Source organism: Sarcophilus harrisii, chromosome 1, assembly GCF_902635505.1.
Source record: "Sarcophilus harrisii chromosome 1, mSarHar1.11, whole genome shotgun sequence".
NCBI classification, from domain to species: domain Eukaryota; kingdom Metazoa; phylum Chordata; class Mammalia; order Dasyuromorphia; family Dasyuridae; genus Sarcophilus; species Sarcophilus harrisii.
The window spans coordinates 79,295,799-79,306,701 of record NC_045426.1 but is presented as its reverse complement, the minus strand read 5'-3'; positions in this window follow the sequence as shown (position 1 = coordinate 79,306,701).

The window sequence follows — 10,903 nt, the reverse complement described above, 5'->3', positions numbered from 1 at the left end:
ACACTTCAGACTTTAGAGAGATTTCACTGCTAGTTCTTCCCAATTTGCCTTTCTATCTTCTTCTTCCATGCATTTATTTTAGCTTCTCAGAATAATTATTTGCATTCAAAGCTCATGTCAGATGCAGACTTGTCTATGAAGCCTTCTTAATGTCTTTTTCAATTGGCCTTGTATTTAATTCTGAACGTATTGTATATTCAGGTGCCTCTAAGTGGCACAGTGTATAGGGTTCTGGATTTGACATCTTGGAAAATATTTTCATCAGTTCAAATCTGATCTCAAAGAGTAGCTCTATGATTCTGGGCAAGTCACTTAATCCTGTTTGCCTCAGTTTCTTCATCTGTAAAATGAGCTGGAAAAGGAAATAGCCAACCACTCTGGTATCTTTGCCATGAAAACCCCAAATGAGATCAAGAGGAGTCAGACACGGTTGAAATAATTTAACAGAAGCATATTGTATACTTGCCCAATAGAATATAAACTCACTGAGGGAAGGCAGTCTCATTTTTTGACTTGTTCATTTTTGTCAGCATGGAGTAATGGATAATTCACAGACCTGGAGGTTCAAATGCTGCCTCAGGTACTTAGCATCTATGTGATACCATGCAAATTACTTAATCTCTCTGAGACTCAGTTCCTTCATCTGTGAAATGAGGGAACTGGACTCAATACCATTTAAGGTTTCTTCCAGAATTAAATCCTGTGATTGTAATAATCACAGAATAACAATCTTGTGATATCCAGCACCCAGCAAAATATCTGATATATAGTAGATGCTTAATAAATGTTTGTTGAAGGAATGAAAGAAAGAAGCATTTATTTAGCACCTCCTACACACCAGACTACATTTCAGCTCTTTACAAATATTGTCTCATTTGATCCTCACAACAATCTTGGAACATAGATGCCATTATGTTCCCCACTCTACAGTTGAGGAAATTGAGTAAAATAGAGGTCAAATGGCTTGCCAGTGTCACACAGTAGGTGTTTGAGGTTGGATCTGAATTCATGTCTTTCTGACTCTGAGCCCAGTGCTCTACCCACTATACCACCTCCTGCCTTTGAACACTAAAGAGCTATTACATCTTTGTTATTACTATTATTTTGATGGCACAAGATAGAGATCAGGGGATCAAAGCAAGTTCTATTCTCATTTTGCTTGAGAATTACAGAATGGAAGGGGAAGGGATGGGAGAAACTTTGCTATTTTAGATCTATGGTCCTTAGAAAACCTTTCTTTACATGAATACTTGTACTCTCCATGTTGGTGTTATTCAGTAGTTTAAGTGTTTCCGACTCTTCTTGACCTCTTTTGGGGGTTTTCTTGGCGAAAATACTAGAATGATTGCCATTTCCTTCTCTAGCTCATTTTACAGAGAGGAAACTGAGACAAACTGGACTAAGTGACTTCCCAGGGTCACACAGTAAGTGTTTGGGGTTGTATTTGAATTGAGGATTTCCTGATTCCAGGCCTGGCATTCTAGCCACTAAGCCACCTAACTGTCTCTCTTAGCACACAGGAAGCACATAATAAATACTTACTAATTAGGAAGGGAAAGAGGAATCTCTACATATAGAGAAGAAAGGTATTGACAACCTGCCCTTAAACCTTTCCTGTTGTCCATTGTCATTATCTGGGATATGGCTCCCTGGTGCTGGAGGGTCAAATCTTGTTCCCCCAAGCTGAGCAGAATTGCTGGGTTTCCCTGGGGCCTTGTTCCTTGCCATTTTCTCATCTTAATATCCAGATGGTCCTAAACTATGATTAAGTGACCCCCTGCAGAGAGAACAACACTCCATCCAAATTTCATCCATGTTTACAGTACTATAACATTTTATTAAGGTCTGGTCATTCTTTGTATGCTGGGCCAAAGTTATGACAACACAAAAATGAAAGCATGTTTGTTGATGCAGAAAGCAGAACTCTTTACTTCCGTAAATTTCAGATCCAACATCAAGAAGACTGTCTATGTAAGAGATCCAAGAGGCACAACAGAGAGAGCCAAAGGACGCAATTCAACTCCATTTTATATCCATTTATTAAGCACCTATTATATACTATACATTGTACTCTACTCATATAACAAATTCAAAATTTTTAAACAGTCCCTGCCTTCCAGGGATTTACTAAATAAATGGAGGATGAGGAATAAGGTAGATCATGTGTACAGGAACATTTTCCATGTTAATTTGTGTAGAGAAGGCCCAAACAAAACATCAATAAAAATAATTCACAGTAATGTCAAGGAGTTGGGCTATTGGGTTCAAGTTTTTATTTTACCACTGACTCTGCAAAAATAAGGAAATTGGATTAGATCAGGGGTTCTTAAGCTCTGCTCCATGAATCTATGGTTAAATTTCAAGGAATGTGAACTAGGATAAGAAAATAATTATATTTTTGTTTCCACTATTTGGTTTCTTTTGTAATCCTATGTATTCCATTTTTCTTCATTAAAACTATTATTGATAGAAAGTGGTAGAAAGTGATAGAAAGTATATTGAACTGCTGGAGGAGTCCATGACGCACAAAAAAGTTAAAACTCCTGAACCAGATGGACTTATAAATTTCCTCCCAGTTCTAAATCTACAATACAACCATTTTTAAGGCTCCTAAAATGAAGGAATTGGGATCAACATCTTCTATGGTACCTTCTAGCTTTAAATTTGTGATCCCTTTCACATTCTAGAGGTAGGTGTTTTAATTCTAGTGTCTTCTCACTACTGATTATTTCCTATTTACACCATATATAGCTTGTTTGTGTGCAATTGTTTGGGTGGTGTTTCCGCTGGTAGCTGCATTTCTCTCTTTGGCACTTAGCATAGACACAAGGCAAATGTTTCATAAATGCATATTGACTGAGTATGATCAACATAACTTTAAAGCCTGGAACTAGGAGTGTTACCTCCCAGAAATGACAAATGAGTAGAGGTTGTTCAGGTCTCATCTTCTGTTTGTATTTACCTAAAGAAATAATTTTTCAGAGAGAGAAACTACTTTTCCTTTGGGCTCCTTATGTGTTGGGGAAGATGGTACCTTTCAGAAATAAAGATGAATATTTGTTATGAGTTTGTGGTTCCCCTAAAAGGAAGAGGCCAAATCAAGTCAAATCAAGAAGCACTTAATAAGCACTTACTTTGTGTTAGGCACTGTGCTAAGCACTGAAGACATAAAGAATGGCAAAAACAATAGCAATAAATATGCCCCTGAGCTGAAAAAGCTTATATTCTATTGGGGGAGACTATGGACAAACAACTATATATATACAAAATAGTTAGGATATACATGAATGGATAGTTAGATGGATTAAATAGAAAAATAAATAGTTGGATTAATCAGCTAAATAGTTATTAGATGGGTAGAATGTTCAGTTGGGAATAACTCTTTGTGAACCTAATTGGGCTTTTCTTACCAAAGACACAGGAGTGGTTTGCCATTTCCTTTTTGAGCTCATTTTACAAATGAGGAAACTTGAAGCAAACAGGATTTAAGTGAGTTTGCCTAGGGACACACAGGTATTTTAGACCACTTTTGAATTTATGAAGATGAATCTTCCAGACTTTAAGCCACTGTGCCACCTAGCTGCTTTGATTAAAAAGATGACTTTGTTGAGTCATTTCCATAGTGGGAATCTCTGTGTGACCCACCATTTCTTTCTCCAGCTTATTTTACAGATAAGGAAACTGAGGCAAACAGGGGTAAGTGACTTGCCCAGTCACACAGCTAATAAGTGGCTGGATGTGGACTCAGATTGTCCCTGACTTCAAGGCAGGAGCTCTATCCACTGCATCACCTAACTGCCCTTATAGGTGAATTAGACAGAAAAAGATAAATAGCAGATTGAGGGGTCGATGGATGGATGGATGGTTGGATGGAAGGTTAGATAGATGGCTGGCTGGCTGGCTGGATGGACGGAAGGATAGATGGACGGAGGGAAGGTAAGACAGAAGGCAGGCTGGCTGGATTAGATATAGGATAGATGTAGACATAGGTAGATAAATGAAAGGACAGATACATATATACATGCATGTGCACGTATATAGCTAGATGAATGAAAACTGCTACCGAAATGTCTCTCCTCCGGCTCGGCTCCTCAGTCCTGCTCCCTTCCTCTCGGCCTTTCAAGCAAAGATTACAAAAAAGGGGGGCGGGGGAGGAGAGCGGTAACTCACGGTCCCCACTCACTGTGGTCACTCCGGGGAGAGTGTGGGAGCCCCCGGGGAGAGTGTGGGAGCCCCCAGGCTGCTTGTGGCACACCGAACCGTTACGGGAGGGGGCGGGCGTCGGATTTGTAAGCTTTAACGGGATCCTACCGACTCCTTTCTCGGATCGGAGGGAAGCTGCAGCGAGGGGGCCGCTCGGTCTGTCCCATACGGGAGCGGCACAGGGGACCCCGCTGCAGCAGGGCCAGGTCGCCGCGAGTATATTCCTTCCCAGAGGCCCGCTTGCCGCCGCTAGATGGCGGACGTTCCCCGACGAAGCGGAGCCCGAGCCGCTAATTACCGCAGATACAGTAAGAGCCCGGGACTGTGCGGCCGAGGAGAGGATGCTGCTTGGAGACTCGGCTTCCCGCAAAACCAGAGTGGTTGGAAGCTCCGACTTGTCACTTGCAAGGGTGTTCTCTGTGCTTTTTTTTTTTAAAGGAGGTTCAATAGCCCTTTTTTCTTTAGCTTTCTTTTTTGTTGTTTTCTATTCTATCTTTGATTTCTTTGTATCCCATCCCTATCCCACCCCCACTATTGAAAACAAGAAATACAAAAACCGTTTAACATGTATTGGGTCACTTGCCGACTGGGAGAGGGAGTGGAGGAGAGGGAGGGGAAAAAATTAGAACACAAGGTTTTGTAGGGGTGAATGTCGAAAATTATCCATGTATATATTTTGAAATTAAAAAGCTATAATTAAAAAATATAAAAAGAAAGTTTTAGAACTTAAAAAAAAAACCAAACCCCAAAAAACTCAAAAACCGTGTAACAAATATATAATCAAACAAATCAAATTGCTGCATTTGGCCTTATCTGAAAATGTATGTTTTATTTTGGGTCTTGAATCCATCACCTTCTTGTTATGGTCTCCCCTCTCTCCACTCCTACTCATGCCCTAAATACACATTCTATATATATATATATATATTAATGTTGTTGAAAGTTTTTGTTTTTATATCACCTTCTTTCTTTAATATTTACATTTCCCTTTTCTTTTCCCTGGGATAGACTAAGCATCAACTCCAGAATGAAAAGTATACAGGTAGTTTTGATGTGGTGGGTGATAAAAACATTCAACTTTCACCAATCCTTCAAGGTTTTTGAGGTCATTGCCTGAGCAGAGCTAGTTGGGGTTTAGAACCAATTTAGCCTCTTTCACTTTGAAGGGCTTACAACATAATTTAGTCACGCTGCTTGTAGAAAGCCCCAGGAAAGGGACTTTATGCTGGGCATTGAAGGGACAATGTAACAAAAATAGCTCGGGATTTTTGAAGCAAACTTGACTTTTGATCTTGATCCAACTTTTACACAGTGATTTTGGGCATTTTGAATCTTAATTTCCTTATCTATGAAAGTGAAGACTAATTTTTATTTTTTCTTTAAACAATTTTATTTTTTTTTGTTTATATATCTGTCTTTTTATTATAAATCTAACCATCTCATGTATACTTATTGTGTATCTAATTTATATTTTAATGTATTTAACATCTACTGGTCATCCTGCCATCTAGGGGAGGGGGTGGGGGGGTAAGAGGTGAAAAACTGGAACAAGAGGTTTGGCAATTGTTAACGCTGTAAAGTTATCCATGCATATAACCTGTAAATAAAAGGCTATTAAATTAAAATAAATAAATAATAATAAAAAAATAAATCTAACCATCAAAAGCAAAACATTTCAATATAAAAAAGAAAAAATAAGCTGATATAGGAACATGTTGACTTCTGTTACATCCAGTGGTTTTTTCCCTGTGCCATCTCCCAAAGTCATTCTTTGGAAAATAAGTGGAAAAAAAGGGTAGGAAATAATAGTAACTAACACTTCGACCAAATCTGACATTGTAAACAGTATTCCACACCCATAATCCTCTGTCATAAGAGTGGAAGGTATATTCTTATACATTTTTTCTGGCTCTAATCTCTCTTTATAATGACATGAGTTCAATTTCAATTCCTTGGACATTGTTCTTTACATTTCCATTTTGTAGCCATTTTGTACATGATTTTTCTGGTTCTGCTTGTTTCATTTTACATTAGTTTGTGTGTCTTCCCATGCATCTTGCCAAGTATTCGTTTAAGGAAATGCCTGCCAAAGACCACAGAAATGACTGTGTATTATTTCATAAAATTTGCTGCCAGGAAGGATTTTAGAGCTCACCTCCACAATCCACTTTTCTTTTTTTTTTTTTTACAGAATAACTGTATGACCTGGATATATATATATATATATATATATATATATATATATATATATATACACATACATATTTTTCCCCCTTTCTGGGCTCTGAACCCCAAAGGCAGTTAAGCCTCAGAGTGAAGACGCTAACATTAACTTTGGATGTTCCTAAATTGGGGATTTAGAGTAGGATGGTTTACTTAAAAGCTGAGTCTGGAGTGTCGTGGAGATCTTTTCCTTTTCCCTTTGGATATGGGTATTTTGGGATGTTTGGGGTTTATTGGTCTATTAAAAACATCATACAGGAGGCTGCAGTCTGGTTGGAATGTATAAGAAATAAAAGGATTTAAATAGGTAGATACATATAGGCTATTAGTAGATAGAGTGTTGTTCTTAGATCCCTAAGAATTATGGAAGAAAAGAGAAGATTTTGAAAATATCTGCTTTACTGGATCAGTCTGGGCATTTGAGTTAGAGGGATAAAATTCTGTGGACATTCAATTGCCCACTCAAAAAATTATTACTCATCACATGGTGATAGTTCATTTTGGTCAAAGAACTTAGAATAAGATATATACTTTACCAGACAACTGCCCTGTTTACAACTCATCAATGGTTCCCTTATTGCCTTTGGGACACAAATGCAAATTCCTTGGTCTGGGTTTTAAAGGCCTTCACAATTTGACTTCCACCTATTTTTCCAAACTTCATTTTACAGACCTTTATACACATTGAGTTCTGGCCACATTGCTTTCCCCAAACTGGGCCTCCAGGTTTTCATATGGGTGGTCCCCATGTCTGGAAGGACCTCCTTCCTTATTCCATCTTTAGTAGTCTTTGATTCCTCCAAGGTTCAATTCTGGTGTCCCCTGTCTTTCAACCCAAGGCTCTCTATCGGTCCAAGCTATTGAAGAGATAATAAAATTCCCTTCCCATTATATACTTCAACAACGATACTGTATGAAGATGTATTCTGATGAAAGTGGATTTCTTTGACAAAGAGACCTAACTCATTTTCAATTGATCAATGATGGACAGAAGCTACACTCAAAGAAAGAACACTGGGAAATGAATGTAAACTGTTTGCATTTTTGTTTTTCCTCCCGGGTTATTTTTACCTTCTGAATCCAATTCTTCCTGTGTAACAAGAGAACTGTTCGGTTCTGCACACATACATTGTATCCAAGATCTACTGTAACCTATCGAACATGTATAGGACTGTTTGCCATCTAGGGGAGGGGGTGGAGGGAGGGAGGGGAAAAATCGGAACAGAAGTGAGTGCAAGGAATAATGTTGTAAAAAATTACCCTGGCATTGGTTCTGTCAATAAAAAGTTATTATAATAAATAAAAAAAATTTAAAAAAAGAAAGAAAAAACAAAAAATAAAATTCCCTTCTTCCCACCATTATCTGTGTTTTATCTGTGATAATAACTTTCCTTTTAGAATCTCAAAGTACTTTGGGAAGTAGGGTAGGAAGTAGAGTAGGGATCATCTACTGGCAGCTCCTATTAGTAATTTTTCAGAGAGAGGAAATGAGACAGTGAGAGATTTAAGTGCCTTTAAGGACTTAAGTGCTTCACAGCCATGAAACAGCTGATTTATTCCAGTCACTAGACCTTGGCCCTGTAGTTGGTATGGGAGGCAGAATAAGATCATTTAGCAAGAGTTTGGGACTGAGGTCAGTTCAACAGCCCTCTTTTCTCCTGCCATCTAGAAGGGACTTCAGAGGTCCTGCCTTGCTGAGACATCAGATGCACTTTGCTGAAATGTGACCATGGCATCTGTCTCCCCAGAACTAGTATTTGATTTGAGTGGGTGGGAAGGGCAGGAGGCATGAGGACTTAATGCAAAAGAATGCTGTATATGTACTTCTAGTTTAGTTAGCCCTGGAGGTGGAGGGGGATAGAGGACTCCAGGTCCTCTTCCACTTAACCACCTGTGCCTGCAAATATAGAAACAGTGTCCTGGGCTGCACACACAAAAGGGTTTTATGAAAGTGCCAGCCTAGATGGAGGGAGGGACCTGATTATTTAAAGAAAAAATGATTTAGGAACATGGGGAGTCTGGTGCCTTCAATCTTCTGAGAGTTATTTTTTCCCCTTGCCAATCAGCAGCTGAGCATGAAGTTACTAGAATATTCAGAGGCTGCTTTGAATCTGACAGCTCCAGTGGGGCAGGCACAGTGTGGGGAAGGGGGAAAAGGGTAGAAGAAATGAATAGGGATTTATTTTTGGCCTGGCTCTTTTCCGCAGTAGCGATTTAAATCAATTTACATTTATCAAGGCCTTCTGTATGAAATCCAAATAGCCCCCAGTCGAGTTATAATTTAGTAGCATTAATTTGTATTTATTTACCGAATGATTTGTTGCTCATGTTACTGAATACAAGATGGGGGGAGAGATGGGAGAAGAAGGTCTTAGAACTTCTGGTCTAGAGAACTCTCTTTTTTTCTCTAAATTTTATTTATTGATTTAAATATACATTGTTATAAATCATGTTGAAAGAGAAAAATCAGAACAGAAAGGAAAAACTACTGGAGAGAAAAAACAAAAACAAAAAAGAAGTGACCAAAACATGTATTGATTCACATTCAGTTTTCATAGTTCTTTTTCTGGATGCAGATGGTATTTTCTATCCAAAGTTTATTGGGATTGCCTTGGATCACTGAACCACTGAGAAAAAACAAGTCCTTCATAGTTGATCATCACATGTTCTTGCTGTTACTATAATGCCAGAGAAACTGAGGCAAGATAGAGATTAGAGAGTTTTTAATATTTTGAGAGGGAGAGATTGTGCTGGATCCAAATGGATGCATAATTTGATCCCAGGATTGGATGAGACTATCATCTCCAAGAATCCAGCAGTGAATGTGAGTTCTCAGTGACATATATATGCATGTGGCTCCAAGTTATCAGGGAGTAGATCGAGGTAGGGGCAGTGTCAAAGCACTGAGGAGCAGGAACGGACTATCAATCCAGTTCTGACAGGGTAGAGGGAGGCACCGGACATTCTGATGATTTAGGAGGAGTTAGGAGCCAGGAAATCCGAACTCCCCCTTATATTGAGTTTACACATTTACAATTTATAACCTTAGAGTAATTAGTCCTAAGTTATATCAATCCTAATGATCAGGAAGGGGATTAAGGCAGAACAATTTAGGGAAACTGAGGCAGGACAATTAGAGAACTGTGGCACAACATTACTGTGTATGATATATTCCTGGTTCTGCTTGTTTTGCTCAGGATCAGTTCATGTAAATCTTTCCAGACCTTTCTAAAATCAACCTGTTCAATATTTTTAATAGAGCAATAATATTTCATTACTTTCATATACCACAACTTATTCAGCCATTCCCCAATTAATGATCAGCTACTCATTTTCCAATTCTTTGCTAACACAAAAAGAGCTGCTACAAACATTTTTGCACATATGGGTCTTTTCCCTTTTCCTTTATGATTTCTTTGGGATACAGACCCAGTAATAACACTGTTGGGTTGAAAGGCATGCATAGTTTTATAGTTCTTTGGGCATAGTTCTAACAACTCATTAAATGAGTTTTTTTATATTATATTACATTTTTATTTATTTTTGGTAAATATTTCCTGATTATATTATTTTTTTAAATAACTTTTTATTGACAGAACCAATGCCAGGGTAATTTTTTACAACATTATCCCTTGCACTCACTTCTGTTCCAATTTTCCCCCTCCCTCCCTCCACCCTTTCCCCCAGATGGCAAGCAGTCCTATACATGTTAATAGGTTACAGTAGATCTTGGATACAATATATGTGTGCAGAACCAAACAGTTCTCTTGTTGCTCAGGGAAAATAGGATTTAGAAGGTATAAATAACCCGGGAAGAAGAACAAAAATGCAAGCAGTTTACATTCGTTTCCTAGTGTTCTTTCTTTGGGTGTAGCTGCTTCTGTCCATCCTTGATCAATTGAAACTAAGTTAGATCTTCTCTTTGTTGAAGAAATCCACTTCCATCCATTCCATTTCAACTCAGACATAAGCTTTCTCAATTACCTCAGGTAAATCTTAGGGTTTTTTTCATTGTAAAATTGGGATAGTAGACATATGTAGTATGAAAGCTAGAAGGGATTTTTGAGGCTGAACAATTGGGGAGCTAGGAACAAGACTTGTCATTTTTGTCATAGGTAGAGAATACTCCATATACCAATGCAGCTCGATACCATCTTGTCAATTTATTGTCTTAGATCATATAATGAGTTTTTAAACTGATCCAAGAATTTTTAATTTTTGCTAATTGTATTTTGATATAATTATCTTCCTCCTATTTATTTTATGGATTTAAAAACATTATTCTGAGAAGGAATCCATAATTTCACCAAATTGCCAAAGGAGTCCATGACACCGAAAAGGTTAAGAATTTCTGCTTAGAGAGTTGCCTAGACTAAAGCTTCTTAAACTTTGGATTGCAATCCCAAAGGGGTCTCATAACTGCATATGGGGATTAGGAAATTATGATTTATTATCAGTAAATATTTGATTTCTATAC